At 41.6% G+C, this 23242-nt stretch overlaps 1 protein-coding gene across 3 annotated transcripts in view; it reads right to left on the bottom strand.

Annotated features, from left to right (window-relative positions):
* JAK1 (Janus kinase 1) overlaps positions 1–19315 on the bottom strand; it is a 124217-nt gene extending 104902 nt beyond the window's left edge. For all 3 annotated transcript variants that reach the window (XM_046000318.1, XM_046000326.1, XM_046000312.1), the window contains exon 1: positions 19084–19315. The gene's annotated coding sequence lies outside the window, so the exon portion shown is untranslated. The remainder of the gene's footprint in view (positions 1–19083) is intronic.
* Between the last annotated feature and the right edge of the window lie 3927 nt (positions 19316–23242).

Here is a 23242-nt window from a genome sequence, read left to right as displayed (position 1 = left end):
AATACTGCATCGAAGGAATTTCAGGCAGGCCACCCTACAATGCCACTCTGGCATATGGATTATTTCGAATTAAAGTTACTTAAGAAATGACCAGTACAAGAAGGACACTCTGACCCTCCTCTGTCCCCCTGACAACAGGAAATAAATTCCCCATGTGAAGGGTATCCACCTTGCACCTACAGGACAGAAGGCATCCTTACTGCCAGAAATAGGAAATCCAGGGTAAAGAAGGCTATAGAAACGTAACTTGTTACTTCTACATTAATTTACTACCCCAAGCCCAGACTTTTTCTCTTGCCACTTCTTCACAAATTTATTGTTTAAGGTATAAAAAGCTGCCTGCTAATATATTTTCAGTTTTACAAAACAAAGAGAGTTCTGGAGACAAGCTGCAAAACAGTATGAATGTACTTAATACTTTTGAACTATAACTTTAAAATGGCTAAGATGGTAAATTTTATGTTGTATATTTCACCACAATTAAAAACAAAAAAAAATTTTTTGAACTGCCAGCTCAAGATGTTATGGTAGACCTTATCTTTATCTGTCTAGAAACCTCTCTTCCCATTTGGTGTTAAGACTACAGTTCCATGACCTGCCTGACCCCCTCCTCCATGACCCAGGCCTGACCAACCACTATCTACCTATGTGATCAAAAGGGTGACTCAAGAGACCTGGGAGATTTGATGAATGAAAGCTGAAAGAATACCATCTTGGGGCAGTCCGTTGTTCTTCCTCAAGCTACTTGGAGAAAACCTTACTGTGGCAAGAAATGAGACCAATGAGAGAAACAGAAACAAGGACTCCTAATGAAGGGATCATGCCTTGATTATCACTAAGTTCACAGATTTTCCCCCTCTCCTACTCTTAAGAGGCTCTAGGTACAGGGGCAAATAAACCCCAATATCTTGTTTTTTTGGTTTAACTCACTGGGAGAGAACACAGAAATCCAAAAGAAAAGCAATCACGCTGAGCTATAGGTCCTTGAATAAGAATCTTCTCTCCACAGCTCCATTTGGAATTGTATCTGCAGTATCACATACCTTTAGTAGAACAGTAGTACACAATTCCATGATTTTGTGAGTACAATTTCAAATTTAAATTCAAGTTAGTAAATATATCACTATGTTAGTCCAGAATGCTATTGCATGTATGAAGAAAAAATAATTTTTAAAAAATCATTAAATCTACACTAGATTATACATAGGAGAAACACACAAAGCATAAAAGGTGTATATAGAAACAGACTGAGTTAGAAGTATAAATGTTTCTAAATTACCTGAAGTATAACATAGAAAAGACTGCCTAGGTTATGACCTAAAACAGAGAGTTTTGATGGAACACACTAACGCTGAAGTCAAAGAACAGGAAGATAATACACAGATCAGATCTCTCATCTGTGCTTAAAGAACTCGACCCTTGACCACGTCTTCAACCCAATGCTTCATTAACTACAGGTTCTCTTGGTTTGGTTTTCACTAATTATTGACAGTTTAATTTTATCAAATACAAATCTAATTTTAAAAATGACAGGACTGCTTAGGTATAACGGCGCTCATATGAATGAGGAGGCATGAAGAAAGGAGCAAATAAAGAGAAAAGAAATTAATGTGATGAGCATGGTGCTAGCTCTGCAGACTTTGACTTATGCAAACAGGCTATCTAAACATCTGTCATGCTATGAGTTAATATCAAACCGGTTTCACATGGAGAATCTAAAAGGCCCACAGCAGCAGGCTGCACGGAGGTGCCTGAAGCAAAGATCTTGAAAGCGTACTATGCTCCCCAGGGAATGCAGCTACAAGCTTGTTGCCACAAGTCTCTGCAGAGATAACTAGCCTGGCTGACTTCACGGAAACAGATCTGACCAATAAAATAACTTCAGAACACTGAGAGTACTATCCATGTGAAATCTTTATAACCACTAATCAGTAAAAGATCCATCCTCTGAAACTGCTTTTGGGTATCTTTGTCATGACAGACTAGCAGCCAGTAGTTTAATCATTAGGAGGGAAAAAAAAAAAGAAAACCCTATTCTACTTGGAAGAGTTTTCAAAAGTTCACTGCAACACACCTGGTAAACACAAAATAATAAAGCCTCTCTCTTCCACAGGATTATCCTCCAGCTACTGAAGGATATGCCTCCTGGTTCATATGAGTGCCGTTATACCTAAGCAGTCCTGTCATTTTTTAAAATTAGATTTATATTTGATAAAATTAAACTGTGTCAGTAATTAGTGAAAACCAAACCAAGAGAACCTGTAGTTATGAAGCACTGGGTTGAAGACATGGTCAAGGGTCAAGTTCTTCAAGCACAGATGAGAGATCGTATCTGTATATTCTCTTCCTATTCTTTGACTTCCACCTCACACCTTCAAAGTAAATCTTGGAATCTGGCAGCCCAGAATGCTTATGGTACTTAAGAAAATCTAACTGTTAGAAACACGGCTCAGGCATCCAAAGTCCCCAGAACTGTATATTAAACCAAAGAACCTACAGAACTCGCTGTTATAAAACCCCCAACTGGGCAGATGTAAGATGCTTCCATTAGACTACAGCACATGCTTTTCAAATTATGGCATAAATAAGTATCCAAAATCTTAAAATGTGAGAAAAATTCAGAAAACAGTATCATTTACAGTCTTCTAAGGAAATAATCAGAAAATTACACAAAAATGGAGGCACGAAGATGTTTTCAACAGGATTATTTACAGTAGGAAAAACAATGCATGTTCTTTAGAGGGTCAGATAAATGAACTTTCATTCATTCATACTAAGAAAAACTGTATATCATAAAAAGTTATGTCACCTAGCCAAAATTTATTACCACGTGGGGATAAAACTGTGAGGAATCATTTGGTGAAAAAAAAAAAAAAAAACACAGGTTACAAAACAGCATTATGTTCTATGATCTCCTTGAATTTTTTTTTAATTTATAGGTCATTATTCATGAACCAAAGTCTGAAATCATGAACACTAAAATATTAACAAAAATGTTTATCTGAGTGATAGGTCTTGGAATTAATTTTTCTAAAATTCAAGTACAGTATTTAACTTCTTTAAAATGCTAAATAAAATTTTAAAAGAAGACTCCAGGAGGTACAGCGAGTTTTTAATGATTGCCTAGGAAGCACCAATATCAGGCTTAATCCTGACTTCTCCGAAAGTAAACAAAAGAATGGCTAAATGTATTCTGCATGAAACTATACTTGTTGAACACAGACTGGAAAATTTATCTGAAATTCCAATATAACTCTTTAGAGAAACAACTAAAAATGCAAGTGCCTACTATCTATAGAAACTAAACATGACACAGATCAGAAAAGACTCCACAGAATATGTATCTTTCTTGTATAAAACCAAATGGTTACAATTATTTTGAATTTATAGGCTGTAGCTTTTTAATGATTTAAGGAAAAGGTCAGAAGAGGTTTAAAATTTTTTCTCTCCTCAGAGGCCCAAGTCAAGGTGAGGAGACTATCTTACTTTGACACACCAGGTTTCAGCCAAAAATACCTTGACTCAATTACTTCCTGAGGCTTCACTCCCACAGCAAAAACATGGTGAGAGCTGTCACTCTGACCCAGTTATGTGATCAAGGCCTTGACTGTGACCAGAAGGCAGCAGACACAAAGACCAAGCCTCCAGGAGGCTCTGTGGAGCCAGGTGGCAACAGAGGAGCAGCCGGACTTGAGCAGAATGCAGGGGGGGCGGAGGGGGGGGGGGGGAAGGCGGGGGGAGGGGGAGGCGGGGGGAGGGGGAGGCATTACAGGCTATGCTGTTCCCTCAAACCAGTCAACAACAGTCAAGTGCAGCCCCGGGGCCCAGTGGGAGAGCGCAGGGCTTGGGTCTAGCTCACAATCACTTCCCCTCTCAGAATCTTGGCTGCCTTAAGTCTCAAATGAAAGTTATACAAGAGAGCTCCTTTTTATCTGTAATGAGCTCTCAACACTTTGCTTTTTGCTGTTCTAATATTAACTATTACCTCCCATTAAGGTCTAACAGGCTGGGGATGCTTCGTAAAGGGTCTTCTCTCCTGACAAAAGGAACAACATAAAAAAGAAATGCCAGTCGGGGCGCCTGGGTGGCTCAGTGGATTAAGCTGCTGCCTTCGGCTCAGGTCATGATCTCAGGGTCCTGGGATCGAGTCCCACATCGGGCTCCCTGCTCAGCGGAGAGCCTGCTTCCCTTCCTCTCTCTCTGCCTGCCTCTCTTGTGATTTCTCTCTGTCAAATAAATAAATAAAATCTTTAAAAAAAAAAAAAAAGAAATGCCAGTCAAAATATCAGATAGGCCTTTCACAACACAAACCCATAGTCAGCATCTTATGATTAGCATTTATGTGTTCAATAATACTTACTGACCATCTGCTCAACAGAAGGCACAGGGCTGAACTAGAACTAAAGGATAATCGAGAGACTTGGTCCCTAACCTCTGGAACTTCCAGTGAGGCAAGAGCCAAAGAGAGCACCTTTCTCTCTTCTCCTGCAAGACACTGCCCTTTACAGTGTCCAGTGTCCAATGGCTAGATCCTACATAATCCAAATTTCTCTTAATCACTAAATCTACAAATCACTAAACCTACAAATACATCTTAAACTTCTCCCAACTATTTCAACAAATGGACATTTAGTTTCTTAAGTTCTACATGTAAATACCTTCTGTATAATTTTATAACTCAATCACAAATCCAGCACAAGGCTGTTTTTTGTTGTTGTTTTAAGTAGGTTCCATGCTCTGTATGGAGTCCAACGCGGAGCTTGACCTCATGCCCCTCAGATCAAGACCTGAGACGAGATCAACAGTCCGACGCTTAACTGACTGTGCCATCCAGGTGCCCTGAGGCTGTGTTTTTAAAAATACACAAAATCGTGGCCCGCAGAGGTCTTGGGCAAGTCATATGAATGTTCTAATTCTTAGTTTTCTCTGTTATAAAACTGGGGAAGTATTCCTGGGTGACTCCTATTTCTTCCAACTCTTATTATAAGATTTTCTGATCATTGTGTGCTACTAACCTTTAAACAACACCAACTAGAAAATGTCTATAAACTTAGAACCCAGTATGCTGGGATTCATGGCAGACCTGTCTCCACAATTACTTAAAACCATTTGAGCTATCACTTCTAACCTGAGAAAAGTAAACAAGACTCCAAGTCGAGAAAGAACTTGTTTGACTGCTTTCCTTGCCTCCCAATTATCAAAGTAACATTCTCTTAAGTGTCTGGCTCCCAAAGACCTTTAAATGTCTCAATTCAGCCTAGCATAAGCAGTATTTTCATCTGATTGGTAACTGTGTGGCAATATTCCTCTTTCAATGTTGCCTGAACCTTGCTGCATTGATTTTTTTTTTATTGAACTATATCAAGCATGCAGAAAGTATTAAAAAACATTGATTTTTTAAAGAGGACTAAATAGGTCTCTTCATAGGGTTCCTAGTATGTGCCAAACACCATGGTTGTGGTGGATACAAATGTCAGCCACAGATGAGAACAGACAGCTAAGCGAATAAGTGCAATAAGATGTGTATAAATTCCGGAATGTGCATAATTCAGCCATGACATATAAGCCTTTCAAGTGTATCACTGTAGGTAATACATTCAAATACACTGGTACTCTCTCTAGTTTATGAAAGGTTTTGCCTTTTTAAAAATTCCTTCCCAACTGGTTATCTGAAATTTAAAGCCCATTCTCCCCCAACACACACTGGCATAAATGTGGTTAGGTTTCCAAGCCAACACACAAAAGACTAATTTAACATTTAACGTATCTGAAACAATATACATGGGCCGTGCAAAGAGAGCAGAAAACAGCGCAGCCAAAGAGAACTGTGAGTGATCTGGCCATTTTGAAAGCTGGAACTTAAGGGTAAGCAGAGTGTAGGTTAATGAAGGATGCAGATGGAGTGGTGAGGAGGTGCCTGAGGGCTTTAAGACAACTAATCTCGGGAATTTTGAGACCAAGAGCCAGGCAGGCCTCACTTTGATCAAATCCAGGTGCCTCCACTTAAATGGATGCCTTTAAACTTTTAAACATGTTATTCAATCATTCTTAGCCTCTGTGAACCGATCTGAATGTTGGGCACAGAGTAAGCATTCAATACACAATAAAGTAGTTTATACATTTTTTTTTTTTTACTTGCTTGAAACTACATAGCTTTCATCTTCTTTGGCATAAAAGTACCCTTAACGCATAGCTGGGTTTATCATTCATTGTCAGAAAATGTTTAGCTTCCACATAAAACAAAACCAGATTTTAAGTGTCTAGATAAGAAATGTACAAGGAAGAAGACTGCTGAGAGTATATGAGAAAAGGACAGCCTGAATTAAAATGAAGTCACTGAGAAGGCATGGAAGATAGAGGGAAAAGACAGATTTGTAATGTATAGGATGTATTGGGATCCTCCTGGTAAGAGAAGATTTGAGAGGGAATTCCAAGGAATTTCCAGGGACTTATGGGCTGTCTACACAACGAGGCGAAGACAGGAGGGATCATAAATAACAGTAGTGACAAGCCCTGACGGAGTGCTGGTGCACGTACACATACATGCACGTGCATGCGTGCTCATGCAATCCTCACGACCTAAAAAGTACGAGCCATTATTATCCTCATCTTACAGAGGAGGAAACCATGACACAAAGAGGTCGAATAACTTGCCCAGGATCACTCAGCTAGTATAATAAAGCAGAATTCAAACCCACAGACTCTGGTTCCAGATTTGGAAGTCTGAGCCACTATGTTATACTGGTGCTTTTGTAGCAATAGGAAGCCAGCCATTTGCATACGGGGGTTTCCTGCATCAGAAGTTCATAACTTGAGTAATATCAATAAGGTTCCCACTTATAAACATCTAAACATTACATAATCATTTACAGATTCCCTCGTAATTTTCAGTGTCTGAGGTAGGAGTGGGTAACATTGATTGAATGCTGCTGAATCCCGCTGAATCCCAGGCACTGTCTGAAGCTATTCCCTATGTTCTACCTCATTTAACCCTCACAAAACCACCTTTGTGAGAGGCACAATTAAATCCACCTTACAGCTGAGAAAAACTGAACAATTATGAGCCCAAAGTCACAAAGCCAGCAAGTGGCAGAGGACAGCCTTAGACCCAGTTCTTCCTGGTTCCAAGTCCAGGCTGCTTTTCACAACACATCTGGTATACTCAGATCCAAACACTGTAAACATGGAACATGTTATCTAATAACCAGGTAATAAAAAGCAACCGTAAATCAAGTTTGATTTAGACTGTCAAAAATGTTTCATAAGAAAGTACTGAACTCTAAATGTTTAGGACAGCTAAATGAACCCAGTCACCTGTTTCACCCCCACCCCCCCAACAAAAACCAGTCCTTTCAGATCCTCTTTATTACCTAGCCATCTAACAACACCAAATACAATACAGGTGCACGAGGCATGTCTCTGAGAACCAAAAATGGATCCAGAAGCATTACTCCATAAAACAGGATAGACACAAGTAGCATAGTTCAAATGCCAATGTCGGCAAACAAATAAACAAAAAAACAAAGAGGCAAGAGACAAGACAGTAGAAAGGATTCTCTGAGAGAAGCGTTTTCCGGTTATACCTCAGTAAAGCTGGGGGTAGGGGAGAAAGAGTAGATAGGATGTTTGTTTTTGTTTTTAATGCCAGAGAGCTTCAAATCTGAATTTCAGGTCTGCCATTTACTAGCTTTGTTTGCTCATCTGGAAAATGACGCTGTCATGATCCAACTCCCTGGCTGTTAAAGGATTAAATACCAAATGCAAAGCACATACAATAGCTGACCCATGAAAGTTTACTAATCTTGAGTCTCATGCTCTCTCTCCTTCCTACTTGCAAAAGATGTGCTACACACCACAGACCTGGGAGACATAACCTGTCCCAAGCATATGTAACCAAGAGATTATAAGACACTTATAAAGCGCTTTTCTCCTTTTCTCCAAACCCATGTCATGTTTCCTATATTGCCCCGTTTACCTATTTCTTCTGAGATACTTACCTCTACCATCTTGATGTCACCTCGGGGATGGGTAAACTAAGGGGCTAGTATTTACTATCTACATTTCTATCACCCAAAGAGTTAAGGCTACCTATATGAATATAAGAGACATAAAACAGAACCATTCCTTAGAGCAAGGACTTAATACATGTGACACACGATCTGGTAGAAGGCTGAGGCAGGGAGACTCTATTGTCTGCCCAGAAAAACGGACAGCAACCTAAAACAAGCAAGTAACTTGGGCCTGGGCTTTCTGGCAAGGAAATATTATTAATTAAAGAGCACTCTTTTCTCTTTTTTATAAAAGGAAACATAGCAATTCCTGAAGAGGAACATTAGTAATTTGCCTAATGTTAGTGACAGTTAATGACTGGACCAAGAATACAACCAAAGTCTTCCAAAACACCAGATCTTTCACAAAAGTGTACCTCTTTATATAAGACTCAAGGATTTAATCTGACCAAGTTCCCATGAGCAAAACATTCCCATTGAGAATGTCTACAAATTGGATATATCTACACAGGACTTAACATTCATTCAATAAAGACCCATGTGCCCACTGTGAAAGGCGATATTATAGTGAATGAGATCGTTCCTGGCCTCAAGGGCCTTGGAACTGTACAGAGATAGCCAGATTACTAAAGAACTAAGGCATAAACCCAAACATGATGCCCTACAAAAGAGGACTGCATACCACCGGAGCACTACGTGTATGGGTGTATATCTCTTGTTGGGGGTGGGCGGGATCAGGAACATTTCAAAGGACCTTGAAAGGTAGAGAAATTTGACAGATGGTGAAGAGCACAAGACACGGGCCAAGTCCATTAGAAAAGAAGAAGAATGCAGAAAAATAGAAGAAATGTTTAAGATCTCAACGCAAAACAGTAAATAATCTATTTGGCACAGTGCAGAAAGGGAGAAATGGGAGAAGCAACTGAAAAGTTGGGGTCTTACCATGAGGAGCCCTGAATGCCACGCTAAGGTGGAGTTTAGACAATTTTCTGTATGCAATTGGGGCTGACAAAGGCTTATGGTCAGGACAATTCTTTTTTTTTCCAAAGATTTTATTTATTTATTTGACAGAGAGAGATCACAAGTAGACAGAGAGGCAAGCAGAGAGAGAGAGAGGGAAGCAGGCTCGCTGCTGAGCAGAGAGCCGGATGCGGGACTCGATCTCCCAGGACCCTGAGATCATGACCTGAGCCGAAGGCAGCGGCTTAACCCACTGAGCCACCCAGGCGCCCCGGTCAGGACAATTCTATGACCTGAATCCAGTTGCAAGACTATTCAATGTCTGTGTGGAGGACAGACTGGAGGGAAAGGGCTGGAGGCAGGAATGTTTTGCTCATGGGGATTTGCTGGGATCATGCTGTTAAAAGAAAGCTGGGTCAGAGGCAGGGACTGGTGAGCTAGCAAAGGTGTCAACACTGGGAGGGAGCCCTGAGAGCGCTGGGCAGACTGCAGTCTGTGGGTGGGGAGAAGGGAAGGGGAGGAGTCAAGATGAGTCTAAGGCAGGGGTCAGCAAACTTTGGCCCATGCACCAAATCCGGTCTGTCTCCTATTTTCACTTGTCCTCCTGTCTCCCATATCACTTGTACAGCTTCTTGGCTGTACAAATTTTTATATTTTTAAGTTGAGGCAAAAATAATATTTTGTGACATGTGAAAATTCAAATTTTAGGGTCCATACATAAAATCAGAACACAGCCACACTCATTGGTTTATATATTGTCTACATTTGCTTTAGTTCTCCAAAAGAATTGTATAATTGTGACAGAGGCGGCCTGGCCCTCAAAACTGAAAATATTTACTGTCTTTCCCTTCACGGAAAAAGTTCTCTGACTGCTGATCTAAGAGGTTTTGAGGGTGGTGAAGAGAGACGGTATTAAGAGGAACAGAGAAATCTTCCATTGGTATGGTGGGGTCAGAAAGAGAGACACCAATTTTGAAGCAGTTAAATGGGAGGTGTCAATAAGATAGTCAGTTAAGGGGGCCCAGCACGAAATGGAAAGACCACCCCCCATGGGCCTTGGGCATCCACCACTCTCTCTGCCTTGTACACTCTCCTTCTAGATCACCACATGGCCTGGCTCCTACTCGTTATTCAGGCCTGAACTCCCATGTCACTGTCCAGGAGGAAGCCCCTCTCCCATCCACTTCGGCATTCTCTATCCATTACCTTATTTTCTTTACTGCACTTATCACCACCAGAAATTATTTATGGACAGGTGTGACATTTTAGAAGGCTGGCTCTTTAAGGAAAGGCCTTGCCTTTTGTTTTCTAAAGCATCCCCAGTGCTTTGAATCATGCCTGAAGCTGCTCCACAACTGGAGTTCAATGAAAGCAAGTCATCTGCACAGTTTTAGGAACAAAATCACTCTTGCCATTCACAGCAGCTTGGGGGAAAGTCTTCACTAGGGGAAAGGGAGAGATGAGAGGCAGAGAAGAGAGCAAAGACACAGAAAGCAAGGAGACAGGTACTATGTTTCAGAAGCCAGATAGCAGTGCGGCTGTGGGGTATCTTTCAGGAAGAGGGTGTTTAATAGCATCATATGTCTTAGATAACAAGAGCAGAAAAAAAAGTGTCAAAGTGTGACAGCAAGAAGGTCACCAGTGACCTCAAAGAAGGCTCAAGAGTGTGGAGGTGGCAGGTTGCAAAGAATTAAAGAATGAGTGAGTGGGAGGAAGTGAAGGCTTTCAAGGCATTAGGCAGAGAGTGGAGAGAAGGGTTCCAAGGGGAGCAGCAAGTGAAGAGGGGATTTTTTTTTTTTTCATACAGTGACTTAAGTCCCATCATGTCACTGCCCTGTTTTAAATCCTTCAATTTCCCCTTTTATATTATAAGGCCCAAAATAATATGGCTCACAAGGCCCTGCCTAATCAGGTTCCTGTCTGCCTCAGCAGCCTGAATCTTTATCCTCTGTTCCAGCTGCAGTGTTGGTTCCACCCCAGGTCCTTTGCACACGCTGTTTCCTTTGACTGGGAAAAAACCCTCCCCTTCCTCTTAGCCTGGCTAACTCTTTCACGCTTCAGATTTCAATCTTTCAAAAAATATATACCACAGAGACACCCGCCCCCTTTGTACTGCCTTCAACCTCTATAGAAAACTAAGACATCTCTCCTGGTACTTAGCATAATTATAACAACTAGCTGTATAATTGTTGAATTATTGTGTTTTCCACTAGCAAGGAAGCTTCCTGAGGGCAGGAATCAGGTCTTCCTCTCACATAATACATGATTTACAGGTAATTATTAAATAAAGGAATAAACATGAAAACCTAAAAGCATTTTTAATCTCAGCCAATTTGTGCATTTCTAATGGCCAACTTCCTAAATCCACATCAAGTGCGCTTACAACTTACATTCTGGCCAGTTGGCTTTCTCTGACCTCCCCCTCCCACTTCTAACCAACCTGAGTGAATGGTCATTCTAACCAAGTAAGATGATGGGATTCTTTGGGGATAACAGCATATATCAAATGATTTTTCCAATCAGAAAACTAATATATGGTTATTAGGAGACCTACCTAGTTTTACAGAATGGCTTTAACTGGAAAAAAAAAAAAATAACAAACAAACAAAAAAAAACAGCCAGAATATTAAATTTAGGCATTATGCATCTAACTTCTTTTAAGTCTGTTTTGTGAATCAGCCCTAAAATGAGTTTGCAGGTATACAGTAAAATATCCATCTCTTTATTGCATCTCTTTATTATATAAATCACATCTGTCTGCCTCCCTATGTGAGATCTTGTTTAATAACAGAATTTTTTACTGGGAAAACATACATTTGACAGATTGTTTTCGCCTTATTTTTTTACTTTGCTTTTTCTCTCACCATAAATAAAAGATTTTAAATTCTATTAATTGAAAAAAAGAATGCTATGAATTACAGCCTTGCTACAGCTTGAGCAAATTAACAGTGCAAATAAGTCTGCAGACATAATTGTGCTTAATTGAATGAACTGTTGTCAGTTCTAATAGCTGGAGGCCCTTTAAATCACTATTAAAAACAAGAGTTGCATTAATTAAAAATTGTTCTTAACTATTTCTACCTCATATATACATTCAAACTTGTCGGAGTTACCCAATACACCTGAAAATGATAAACCTAAATTTATTTTTTTAATGCCTACAGGTCAACCTATTCATCATTTGAGTTAGACTTCTCTTCCACAAATACAAAGTAGGGAGTTTTACTGTCTTTATCCTTCTCAAATGGGAATATACAGCTAATTTCTTTGCCATCCAAGAACTTGGATTGAAAAGATCAAGCTCTACTCCAACTATGTGGCAACTGTTCTTGAGAATACAAATGCAACACTGAGAAGGAACTAAATGCCTATTTAAAATATGATTAGGAGGAAGGGCCAACTTTTCGTACCATTTATATTTTGGGTAAACTTTGCTTTTTGGAAAGCACATATATGGAAATAGAAACTGATAAAACAGCATTCAGGAGAAACTGAATATATATTTCAGAGTTCCTTCAAACTCTTCTAATTGCTTAAACAGCAAAACTCCCTAACACATCATCTGACTTACAAGATTTTTAATGTCACGCAACTCTGAAGACACCATTTTAAAACGGGTATGCCTGTGTTTCTGCCACTTCCTAAGTAAACTCAATCAGTGAGAGCAACACAGAACCTTTATATGGCCTTTCCCAGAAAGTCTAATACATTCCTACTGAATTATATACCTTGCATGACCTTTTAAGTTAAACTAAAGGCACCTTTGTTTCTCATTTTTCCTTAAAAATACAGCAGAACCTAATGTATCACCTTTGGTGCTGTCTACATAATAAACTCTAGATTTGAGAAACTGCCTACTCTAAGTGCCCAAACTTTTCTGATTTAACCATTTCTAATTGAAGTCTTTCTTAATACAGAATGTTTCAGCTACTGTTTTGTATTTAATAGGTCCCACTTCCCTACCATCTTAAAGCATCCTGAATACAATCTGAACTCTTTGCTTTCAGCCCGAAGTATATTCAACAATAAAAAAAAATAAATAAAAATTTAAAAATTAAGCTAACACATGTTTAGCTTATGCCATGTGCCTGGCACCATTCCAAAATCTTCAGGCATAATCATTCAATCCTCAAAACAATCTTACAGGTAGGAACCATCTTTACTTTCATTTTATTGATAAGGAAACAAGCTTAAGTTGCCCACATTATCACTGCTAGGATCAAAACAAGCAGACTGGCTCCTGAGCCACCAAAAACACAGATTACGAAAAACAAGGCAAAAACACAGTAACTCCGTTTTCCATCTCGAGGTGTAGTAAGTTGAGACTGATTTAGCCTTTCCCAGCTGGGTTCAGGTTATTCCTAAGTAACTCTTTCCCTGAAGAGTTAAAGCACCTCTTGTGAGCAAAGATTCCTCACTGGCTTCTCATTCTGAAGAAAACCTCTTCTTTGAGCTTGTCCTACTGCAATCGTTACAGCAGCTTCTTACTCCATCCCCGCCCACCACTTGCACACCTCCCAAAAGCCCAACCACTAGAGTTGCCCTTTTCTGCTAAAGACCAATCTATCTATCCTGCCCTTTGCAGTGTAGCTCCACAACCCAGCCTCTTCTTAATGGCTTGGTCATCATTAGCAACACCAATTACCATTCTGTGTTGTGATGGCGACTAGGGTATTTACAATGGCATTTGCCCCTCCACTAAATGGCATCACCCAGACTGTTTCACTTTTTGAGTTATGGTTCTGCTTTTCATTCTGCTTCTCACTCACTTCCAAGATAAAAATTAACACTGCCTGTCTCAGAGAATGTACCTTCTTGGAGTCATCCTCTTAATAACTCCTGTCTCTTATGTTTGTAGTTATTCTCCCGCTGACTTGAACACCAGTTAAATGGGCTGTCAAGAAACTCTTTATAAATTACAAGCAAATCAAAGTGGGTTTTTCTCTACTATCAGGAAAGCACATATGGATTCCATGATGCCTCTTGTGGCTCGAAACATTTCCTGCCTCCTAGCAGTCTTCTGGATAGTTGATAAGGGGTGGATAAGTAAGAAATATTTTCTGTGACAGGGAGGAAAAGAGAACGGTGGATTGAAGCTGATCCTTTCCTCGTTTCACAGTTGTTTCATTTGCTAATGATGTTATATGCTTGAGCTCAAGAATTACGAATGGCTCCCCATTCATTCAACACAGACCACTGCCCCTGACCTCACACTGCTCAAAGACTTGAAGATAGTCTCAGTCTTCACAATCTGGCCCCATCGTACATGTCCAGCCTCACCTCCTTCTGCTGCCTCCCCCTATTCTGCTCTAATCACAGTGGCTGCCTCCAAGTTTGTCACCCACACCACATACCTACCCACCTTTGCATGCTCCATCTCTGCCTAGATTCCCTTCCCATCCCTAGACAAGAGAAGTCCGACTCACTCCTCAAGGTCCAACTCTAGTGAAACCTCTTCAAAAAAGCAGTGGCCAGGGCTTCAAGCTAGGTTTAGTTTCCTCAGGGGTCCCAGCACTCTTAATTCCAACCTCTATTACAGCATCACCCACACTGTGTGACAGTTATATACAACAGGTTTATTTCCATATAAACTGTCTTATTCATCTACCAGAAATTAGTAGGTACTGCAGAGATGTTTGCTTATACAGAGCTAATTAATCTGTAACATTAAAAAAACGGAGGAAAGGTAGGAAGCCAGTTCTTAGTCCTCAGACTTTAAAGGAGGGCCATGAAGGTTCCTAGGAAACATTCTACATTCTCAAAGTAGGACTTACTTTTTTGTATGTGTAAAATCTACAACTGAGAAACCCTGAATGAACAGCTTCAAGGTTCTTCCACTGGACTGTAAACTCTATAAAGACAAGGATTTTTGTTTTCTTCAGTTTATTCACACCCCGAGATTCATAGCAAGGGCTCAACAAGTATTTACGGAATGAATAAAGGAATGAACAAAGTGTTGAGTGAATATTACTGCAAAATAAACTGGGTTACCACAGATTAAAAATATCCTAACAAAGACCAGCTCTGTCTTTTGGCTAGAGTAGACTTAAAGAAATTTTCATTTTTCTTCTAAAGCAGGTCTTGCCTTGGGACTGGGCAACTTATTCACGGAGCACCAAGGAAAAATTCGAGCCCAGTGCCAGCTGCTAAGAATCACAGATCATAAAACCTTAGAAGTAAATATATCATGGAAACGAACTTAATGTTTTATGCTTTCTTGTCGCCAAAAAAAACTGGTGCACTTCAGAAGGAAGAATACTCACAGGAGGTAGTTTCCTGCCCCTGAAACCCGGTCACTTCAACATGGCAGCTGTTTAAAACTCCATGTTACCATCGGGTTTGAGACAGGAAGCAATAGTGGCACACCTAGCCGAGTACAGGGGAGAGCAAGAAGCAGAGAGGAAACAACATGCCGAATGAGAACACGGCTTGGAGGTTAGCCCACAGAGTACAAAAACAATGAACAAATTTCTCTAATGTCTCCCGTAATGTAATTTACCTGTCCGTGGTAATTATGAAAAAAAAAAAAAAAAAAAAAAGAGAGAGAAAATGAAGGGCATAGAAACTGATAGTACTTTCTCTCGTCACCAGCTGCTCCCCCCTTTTTCCATCATTAATTCTTCTTCCAATTTTAAGGATTTTTACAGAAAATTGGTAAGATTTGATTGTCTTTAAATGGGAAAGGGAGTAAACCATGGATGACTCTCCTCCTTTACTCTCCTTAATTTCCTGATTTTCTAGGAGTATTCCCTCCTGTTATGCTAAGAAAACAATTCTTACATTCAAAAAAACTGTAGAGCTGAAAAGTTTATGTTCTAATAAGAAAACTATATTAAGTCCTTTACCCAAAAAAAGTTAATAACAAAGAATTCAGTAATACCAAACCATCCAATCTTTTCACTCAATAACCTTAACCTCTTTACTCCTCAACTACTGGTATATCTAACAATTTATTTAAAATATGTTTCCATAACAATTATAATTTGTGTGGCACATCAATTATCATGTGTTATTTAACTGATTTTCCCCAACAACTTTCTGAAATGGTGAATACTCTGATTGCCATTCTACGGATGAGGAAAACTGGGAACTGAAGGGAAGCTATTTGCTATGACAGATCCCCATATCTTCTTGTTCCCCACCTGGCATTCAAAAACAGAATTTTTCAACCCCAGTGCTACTGACTTTTGAGCCAGGTTATTCTTTGTTGTATGGGGCTGCCCCATGCATCCTAGGATGTTTAGCAATATCCTTGGCCTCTACCCACTGGATGCCAGTAACACTGCCTCCTCCCACCCCACCCCCTAAGTTATAATAACCAAAAATGTCTCCAGAAACTGCAAATATCTCTTTGAGCACAAAATCATACCCAGTTGAGAAATACTGGTCTAAAAGAATCCAAGAGATTCTTTTTGGCATCTCTATTTTATGACAAGACTCCATATACCACTGAGCCACAAGAAATCACAAAGCATCAGATGTTGCTTGTTCAGGGACACTGAGTCAATTAACCAATTCCCCATTTACTTGAAACAATTTTTCAAAATGTGGAAATGAACAAGAAAAATTTCCTTGTACAAATATTCACATCTCAGAGGATATATTTTCTAAATGCGATTTATCTCATTAGAATACAATAAGGAAATACATAAGGAAAATATATAAAATATTTGTGTATGTAGGGAAAAAAAACACTTATCAGAGGAGTTAGAAAACACAGATCTTGTCTTTTCTAATAAATCTTATTAACTCAGTTATATATCAGGGTTCCTCCTATAAAAGTTAATATAAACCTACACGTTCTCAATAATTGCTTCAGTTGGGTTTCTGTCCTAATATATGCATGACCTAAAGCTATTCAGAAGAAACTGAATGATAACTTTGAAACATCACTACAATTTGTGGCCTGCAGTTGAAACCACTAGTGTTTGTGAACCCAGAATCTAAACTGGCAGACCTAACAATCTTGACTTAAAAGCACTCAGTTTAAGTTTCTTCATGCCATTTAATCTGAGTCTGTGTTCCTGCAAAAGCAACTCCACCCTCAAGATTCTTTATTTTTACAGCTTTTAAACAAATGCCTGAGTTGCAAAAATTCTGCAACCTAATTCACCTTAATACCTTAATCTGTAAAGGGTGGATACCAAAAGACTAGAAAGATAATCAAAGTATAGCATTAACCAAACTGATACAAGACTGCTTAAATTATAGCAAACTGAAATGTAGTTATATAAATTATATTTTGGAAAATGTTTGAATTATTTTTATCTATATATGTGAAATTTATTTACCCTCTATCATTTCCCAATGGTTGTAATTAGTATATAGTGGAACTGGGAATCAGTGTGGACTGTGTCATCTCACACTGCAATCCTCAGATTTAAAAATAATTTTTGCAGCTATTTAGAGAAATTAAGATACAGTGGAAGAGCTTAGTTAATATGATATACAGAATTAAGGAGAGGTTGTGATTATTCCTATTCATAAATGTCCACAATCGCTCAGTATGATATCTTATGCCTTTAAACATGATCTGGACCTATACATAGATATTTTTCTCCATAATACACAATATGCTGTACCCCAAATGTCTAGTACCCTTATGGTCTCCATTAACCTTCACCACAAAGTACAAAAGAACACACTGATCCTTCAGTAAGGACTCCCTGGTCTTAAAAAATATCAGAGTCACCAAAAACAAAAGCAAGAAACAGCACAAAATAGGGTTTTGGAAAGGGAGGAAAAAATATTTAATCAATGTAAAATGCTAATTTAAAAAAATTGCACTGTGTATATGCCCATTATTTGAATCCTTTTCTTAAAAATTTGCCAACAAAGACTCCACGATCACATCTAATTGTCTGCATTCTACTCATCACTTAACTATGCAAGGTTTTTAATGCGTTCCTCCTGAAAGCAATGACAATTATATACCGCTGTGAACTACTGCCATGAGAGAAAAACCTATGACTCGTAAAAAGAAAAAAGGGGGGAATAAAGTTAATAGCATATATTCAACGGGGGCAGAAGACAGACCGCTCACAGCTACGTATTAGAAAGAGTGGCAGGGTCCTCTTCCCAACGGACACACAAGAATTCACAGAAAATACAGAGTGTTTTGAAAAAATGTGAACACCTGCAATAATCACACCTTTTATCTAGTCTCCCTAAAAAAGTTCCTTGGTAAAGAGACATCCAAGGAGCCCACATCCCTGGAACCTTAGGGGTGTGACTTGAGAGGGGTGTTTACTAGCCTGGCTAAAGCGACGTCTCCCTTTGAAGCTTGGCGACCACGCGTGGAATGGGTGAGGAGAGTAAGACAGAAGGCCAGAGACCAGCCCAGTTTCAGCTATCAGTCCCACTACAGTAGAATTCGCACTTCCCCGGGGCTCTCTCTCACTGTTCCTCTTCCCTGGCCCTCTCGCCCAGGATGCTTCGTCTTTTGACCGTCTCGCTGGCTGCCTAGGGCCAGGGTCCCAAAAGAACGTAAAAGGGGAGGGGGCGTTTCCTGATTTCACAGAGGACCCTCTTCTAGCCCCAAACATGGCCCCAAAGCCCAGAAACTTTCCCTCACTGGCATGGCAAAGGAGGAAAACGACGACGACCCTCGGCCTCCGTCCGGAGGCCAGAAAACCTCCTCCCGCCCCCCACCCACCCTCCACGACAGTTCTGCCAGAGAGCTGGCGGTCAAGTTGTCTGTGCAAGGGCGAGGGACGTCAGACCTCAAGCCCGCGCCTGTATCTCAGGGTGGTATAAACAGGATGTCAGCGCGTTCCAGGCTTGTTTATGAAAACTTGGTGTGTGCTCTGGGGGAGGGGGCGGCGAGCCTTAACACCCCCCCACCCGCTTCCCGGTCTGAGGCCCCCGCCCCCCAATCTCCCAGCCACCGGCCGGCTCAGCTCGGCTGGAAATCCCCCGCTTCCAGCCCGCACCCACACTCCCCCAGCCCGCCCGGGCCCCCGGTCCGGCGCCGTGCTTGCTGAGTGGCCGGGGATGCGCGGCTCGCCGAGGGCAGAAAGCGGCGGCCGCGTCGCCCGCCAGCGCCGGCTCTACGCCCCTCGCCCGGCCGTCCGCGGCCGCCACAAGGTTCTCCACTCCCCTCCGCGACACTCACCACTTCCGTGTGTGCCAGGCTGGGGTGGAGGAGTGCTCCGGGTCACGGCGCAGGTCCCACTGCCTACTCGCTCAGCAGTCAGCCCCGCAGGGCCCCGGCGTGCGCGCGCCCGGGAGCTGAGGAGGGGGCGCGGGACCTGCCACCACTGCTGCGGCGCAGGCCCGCGCTGTCTGCGGCTGCTAGCTACCCCGCCGCCGCCGCGGCCTGCGCTCCGCGACGTTCCCGCCCCGCCCCGTCGCTGCCTCCGCCCCGCCCGTCGCTGCCTCCGCCCCGCCCCGCCGCTGCCTCCGCCCCGCCCCGCCGCTGCCTCCGCCCCTCCCGCCGCTGCCTCCGCCCCGCCCCGCCGCTGCCTCCGCCCCGCCCCGCCGCTGCCTCCGCCCCGCCCGCCGCTGCCTCCGCCTCCCAGGCCAAAGCCGGCTCCTCCTCCTCGTGACGTCACGAGCTGCAGCCCAGGAAAGAGTGGGCGGAGGCCGCGCTGTAGGCGTAGGCTCCGCCGCGGAGCGGGTCCCCGAGCCTCCAGTCTTCCCGCCCGGTCCCCATCTGGTTTCGCTCATGCCTCCATCCTTCATTCGCTGCTTAACCGCGCCTTGTGGAGACACCAGTCTAGGAACGAGAGTTCTGCCAGGGCAGACAGTAAAATTGTCAGGTTTTGGCTATAGGTTTATCCCTCCTAAGTTTGGAGTGCCCTCCACCACATGTTCCTGCACCGCGATGCCCTTATCACAGTCCTCTGCCCCTTGTCAGGATAGAGTAAGAGGTCAGCTGTGTGGCACTTGACTACGAGCAACTTCAAAGCAAATAAATCTTATCTGAAAAAGACAAGTTACTGCAGATCCAACGCATTCCGTAAAGAGCTCTTTTAAATAAAAAAAAAAAAAACTTAGCTAACACTTGTTGATACCTAATGTATTAGGCGCTTTTCATTTTTTTATTAATAATCTCTCATAGTAGATATTATCCTCATTTTATCCATGAGAAAACAAATTGAGTCTTACGTATCTTTGCAGGCAGTCTACAGCCAAATCCTGACAATTTTACTTCCAAGGTATCTCCAGTCCGTTGTTTCTCTCTTTCAACAACATGATTCAAGTTCCCCTCATCTCTCACTTGAAGGACCACAAGCACCTCTCAAATCCAGGCTCTGCATCACTCCAGTGTCTAATTAATTTTCCACAGTGAGCTTTTAAAAGTTCAAATCTGTTCCACTCTTGAGCTTGAAACACTCCGGTGCCTTCCTTCCCCTTGAAAATCCTTCTGGGGGGGCGCCTGGGTGGCTCCGTGGGTTAAAGCCTCTGCCTTCAGCTCAGGTCATGGTCCCGGGGTCCTGGGATCGAGCCCCGCATCGGGCTCTCTGCTTGGCAGGGAGCCTGCTTCCTCCTCTCTCTCTGCCTGCCTCTCTGCCTAGTTGTGATTTCTCTCTGTCAAAGAAATAAAAATTTAAAAAAAAAAAAAAAAGAAAATCCTTCTGGGCGTGGTCAAGCTTCTACAGCTCCCGTCACTGTGGACTGAGGCTGCACCACCGCCCTGATTTCACTAATCCTATTGGAGGGCTTCCGGTAACTTGGGGTAGGTTACTGCTACTTAACCTGATACTAAGCAAGAAGTGCTGATGTGGTACCTGGTGAATGAAAAGAGCATTTGATTCTAGAGTTCTGGAATTTAGGTCTGGCTACCACCAATAGCCACCTGAGATACCCTAAACAACTTACAGCTTACTCATAAAAGTTGAAGGACAGTCTAAGAGATCTCCAAAGAGAAAGCCTTCTGGAAGGATGTAGAAGAATTCAGAGAAGACAGGAGAATCAAGCAGGGAGGGTCGTGGCCCAGTTGCCTCCACCTGTGGGTGTTTGCGTGCATATGCTGCCTCACCTGCCACTCAGGGCTCTTCCATCATATTCTTCACCTGTTAAATCGGGATATCTTCCTTATTGGGATTATGCCGAAGGCGAACAAAGATAATGCAGGCCTGGCACACGTGGTGGGCTTGGTAAATCATCTTTATTGATCTGGGCCTTGAAGAACAAGTTGGGAGTGGATGAATGGAGATGGAAACATGAAAGAGCCACATTTCAGGGAAGGCAAAGAATAAAGATCAAGGAAAGCCAGGACAGCAGCAATGACCCCTATTGTACCCAAGAATGAATCTGACTGCTATATAAATGGAATAAGGACAGAGGGCCTTGGTTGACTGTATTTCCCTATACTGGGCATTGCACTAAGAGCTGAAGATTCTGGGAAAAGAGGCCCAGTTCCTGACCTCTGATGCTCACATCGGAGTGGAATAACAGGTGAGTGTTCAGTGTGATTCATGCTCTGCTAAAACTGGTCATAGAGGAGAATTACCCAACCTACCCTCGGCAAATCAGGAAGAAAAGAAGAAACTACAAGCAGCAGATAAATCACAGGAGCCCAGGCGGGGATCATGGCATATTTACATAGTAACACACACATGCGGTGTGGCTGAGGAAAAGATGAGAGTTAGGCACAAACCTTATCTGAAAGATGCTGTGTGTTCCTGAGGTATTTAATCAGGTTTTTATTTTACAAGAATGGTCCTAGGGCAGAGTTTCTCAGCCTCAGTACTATTGACATTTGGGGCCAGAAAATTCTTTGTTGTGGGATGCTTACTGTGTATTGCAGGAATTCTAGCAGCATCTCTCTCCTCTAACCACTAGATGCCAGTAGCAATCCCCCTCGCTTCTCCTCCACGCCCCTCAACCCCCCCACCCACCTCCTGGCCTAGTTATAACAAACAAAAATGTCCTTGGACATTGCCAAATGTTCCCTGGGGGACAGAAACCACTCCTGTTGAGAACCACTAATGTAACAATAAGGTGAACTAAGGACTGGAAGACAAGATTAATGTCCATAGCATTGTAGAGCTGCAGGCTACAAGTGATAAGATCAATATTTAAAGCAGTGGACTAGGGAGGGATAAACATGAAAGTGTCCAAAGGCTGAAAAGGTGGAATAAACTGCATGGTAACTCATTTAGATGTGGGAGCTGAGGCAGAAGAAGAGCCTCACATGACCAAAATTCAAATTAGTTGACAAATTCAAATTAGTTCAATTAGTTCAAATTAGTTAACAAGCCGACTAAGAACACCACCAACTAAATTGGATAAGGAATTCAATTTTATGTTTGAGTACAGAAAAAAATTGGAAAGTCACCCTAAAAGGAACATATGAGAGAGAGAGAGAGAGAGTATAAAAGGAGAACTTCCCATATTTCCTTCTGATATGTAACGTATAGCATAAAACCTGCCAGCCTTGGGACGCCTGGGTGGCTCAGTGGGTTAAAGCCTCTGCCTTCAGCTCAGGTCATGATCCCAGCATCCTGGGATGGAACCGCATCCAGATCTCTGCTCTGCGGGGAGCATCCTTCCCCTCCTCTCTCTGCGTGTCTCTCTGCCTAGTTGTGATATCTGTCTGCCAAATAAATAAATAAAATCTTTAAGAAAAAAAAAAAACCTGCAAGCCTACTACAATTATTCATCTAAATTGAACTAAACCAAACGCAATGAAGCAGAAAGCTCTTATCAGGAAAATTCTCAAAAAACAACCCCATCCAACCAGCAATCATACACATGGGTTTCCCAGGTAAATCTTCATCAAAAAAGTGTTTGCTCACCAGTCTGCTTCTCTGGAAAAGATTAGATTACAATGGGGAAATAAATTCAAACAGTAAGGTTTGCCTCAAAAAGTTGAACTGAACAAAACTAAAATACCCTTGTACAGATCATGAAGTTCAATTACAAAGACTTGGAAACCAGAGAAGAGAGATAAAAATCACTGTAATTTTGCAATCCTAATATATAGTTTATCATATTATATATTTTCTTCCAGATTTTTTCACTAGGTATATTTTTAAGTATAATCATGGTGTGCATGTAATTTTATAAGTTGTTCCTTAAATTTATTTTAATTTATGAGCATTTTCCATGCTACTACAAAAGTCTTTATAACTAATAAATTTCTTCATGCAAATAAATAATAATTAAATATATACTATTTAGACAATTTCTTAGGAGAGACTCACAGAAATGGAATTATTGAGTAAAATGCACAGTGTATTTTTAGAGTCCTGATTCATAGATACATATTGGCAAGTCAGTTTCCAGAAATTTTCCAAAGATCTTTACCACCCTGAAAAATGCAC

This window comes from Meles meles, chromosome 1 (assembly GCF_922984935.1).
Source record: "Meles meles chromosome 1, mMelMel3.1 paternal haplotype, whole genome shotgun sequence".
Taxonomy (NCBI): Eukaryota; Metazoa; Chordata; class Mammalia; order Carnivora; family Mustelidae; genus Meles; species Meles meles.
Note: the sequence above shows the minus strand (reverse complement) of the source record. Positions and strands in the feature narration are given on the sequence as shown.